Genomic DNA, 2,845 nt, shown 5'->3' with positions numbered 1-2,845 from the left:
AAATAAAATCCTTCGAGAGGTAGTTATATTACTACATCTACTAGTTAGGAAAATTTGAAAACTTAAATTTGGACATGTTTTGCAAAAAGTGTAGGGAAAATGTAAAACGACTATAACTTTTGCATACGACGTCGGAAAAAACGTATAATATATCAAAAAATTCAGCACGAAAATCCGCATCTGATGGAGACCACCTACGGCATGTTTGCAATTTTTTAGAATCCTCAAATTCCAAAAGGAAATAAAAGATATGGTCAAATTTCAGTTTTTTTAAAAAAATTGGTTAAATCTGGTCAAACTACTTATTCAAGAAGTATTAATGTTACTACATAATTATTCAAGAATATTAGTGTTACTAAATAATTATTTCAATTTTTTGAATTTTGGTCAAATATGGTCAAACTGTGGTCAAACTATGGTCAAACTTATTCAAGAAATATTAGTGTTACTAAATAATTACTGTTTTTTAGAATAATAGTTTCAAACTCAAACAGTGAAATGTGTGACTTAATGCTCAACCTAAACTCCTGAGGGTTAATAGGATTGACATCTTACTATTGTCAGGAAAATAACAAGTGCAGACTTGGAAATGAAGGAGAATAGAACCCGAAAGTTAAGCGTGCTCGGGCTGGAGTAGTGAGAGGGATGGGTGACCGGTCGGGATGTTAGATGATTTGGAATGAGTGATCCACACTTGAGCAGTTAAGAAAGGTGATTAGAGACTAAATCACCAAATAATTCAGAAAAATTGAAAATTGAAAAAAAATAATCAAAAAAATTTCCAAAATTTTCAAAAAAAAACCTTTAGTACCGGTTGGTAACACCAACCGGTACTAAAGGTCCCCCCAACCGGTTTTAAAGCTCCGTTTGCTACTAGTGGTTCTAGTAGCAAAGAACTAACATGGCATTGTGGTAATATCACACAGATCACCTGCAAACTGTAGTCTGGCACTGCATGTCAGTTGCAAAATTCACAGCTGAAATCGCTATGTAGTATGTGACGTGGTTTAGAGTAATATGATAAACCACATGGACCTCCAAAAAACTGTAGGTGGCAATGTGTTTGGTTTATCATGTGTAAATTCTGAAGTCAGAAACGGGCCCCACATGCCACTTACAACATCAAAAGCACAAATATTGCCAAGTTGTATGATATATGACCATGGTGAGAGACGCTATAACAAGAGGTAAATAAGCAAAGCAATCGACATTGGGAGAACTGCATAATAGTACATTATCTGCAATTAATCAATCAGAAGCTGAAAACACATGATCTGCTGCCGCAAACATTCTACACATAAGACATATTGGAAACCGGTACGAATGTAAGCAAAACATGAAATGAAAAAAACTACCATAATGTGCAGTGCCTCCAAATTGGGAAATCAGCTGAGGAAGGAGATAACCATCTTGGAATCGGTGTGGCTTCTGAAACGCACATTTAGACTCAGGAACTTGACGCTGGTGGCCATGGCGCTTGGCTCGCATTTATCCCGGCCTGGAATGAACCCCATTGAACAAAAAAATTACACATTTAGTATTGTACCTCCAACAATTGGACGATGTTTTGCTAACTGAAGAAACTGTTAGACCGCGGACAGGAGATGTACACACCATGACGATGTTGTCTCGCATCTCCAGGAACCAGGATGGTGTTCCCTGGCTGCAAGATTCCTTGTGCAGCTTGGGAGCATCGCCAATCCTGACCTTGGTGCACAAGCCGCCGGCGTTGCCTCGGGACCCCTCCAGGATGAGCCGCTCGAGGCGAGGAGCCTTCACCACGGCGATGTCCTCCGGAACAGAGCTGCAAATTTGGACGCACCGGAGGCTCTGGCTGACGAAGCGAAGGCGCAGCCCCTTGTTGCATCCATGGATATTGAGGCCTGAGGGTCTCCAAGATGGGGCTCTCGGCGACGACAAAGTCGATGTCCTCGTCCTCCATGACTACGCTGCAGATGCCAAGCTCACGGAGGTGGTGGAAGGAGGTGCAGGGTAGTAACCTTGCCACGTCCTCGAACTTCCAGAGGCCGATGTAGAGGCAGCCGATGCTGGCGATGCCAAAGAGCACGGCCCGGAGGGGCACGTCGAGCGGCCACGGGCGGTTGACGAGGGCGAGCTCCTGGACGCCCTTGGTGGCCAGGAGCTGGAGCCAGCGCGTGAGCTGGGCCTGGTAGGCGCTCATGTGGCTGCTGGTGAGACGGGCGTAGGGGATGGGTCCCGTGTGCGCTTCGAGGATGGTGGAGATGGCGGTGACGATGGCCGCCGAGTCGGCGGCGTGGGGGAAAAGCTGACGCCTTGGGGCGGAGGTGGGCGTTGTTCAAGATGATGTCCGTCGGAGGCGGGCAGGTCGGGGATGAGCTCGGTGTTGATGTTGCTGAGTAGCTCCTCCGTGGATCGGTCCACCTCACGCGGGTCACGGCCCCTGCCCCGCAGATCGGCCTCCGTCGCGGGGTCCACGTTGGTGAACGGCGGCTGCCGGGGACCAGCCATGGTCGGCGGTGAGGGTTTGGGTATTTGGGGGTGGAGAGTGAAGCGGAGAGTGGAGTGGGTCTATGACCGAGGAGGCGGATGATGGGGGTGGGCCCTATTTAGGGCTTCATGTTTAGTTGGGCCGAACTCCGGCACAGGATTACTGTGGGCCTATACTAAAAAAACATACACGAATTCGTATACAAGGTCTATTTAAAATACGACCGAAGTTAAAGCATCAAGGTTGACGAAGTCATCACCGGCACCTCACCCATCGACGGGGAAGCGTCAAGCCTGAGATTTGATCTTGCCATCAACCATTGTTGCAACCGTAGTCGTCGTCTTTATTCTCATGTCGCTCACTCATTCGGACGAG

The 2,845-nt window shown here is 46.9% G+C and overlaps 1 pseudogene; it reads right to left on the bottom strand.

Moving 5' to 3' along the window:
• LOC123184431 (uncharacterized) overlaps positions 1–2,490 on the bottom strand; it is a 4,158-nt pseudogene extending 1,668 nt beyond the window's left edge.
• Between the last annotated feature and the right edge of the window lie 355 nt (positions 2,491–2,845).

The sequence above is a fragment of the Triticum aestivum genome, chromosome 2A (genome assembly GCF_018294505.1).
Source record: "Triticum aestivum cultivar Chinese Spring chromosome 2A, IWGSC CS RefSeq v2.1, whole genome shotgun sequence".
NCBI lineage: Eukaryota > Viridiplantae > Streptophyta > Magnoliopsida > Poales > Poaceae > Triticum > Triticum aestivum.
Note: the sequence above shows the minus strand (reverse complement) of the source record. Positions and strands in the feature narration are given on the sequence as shown.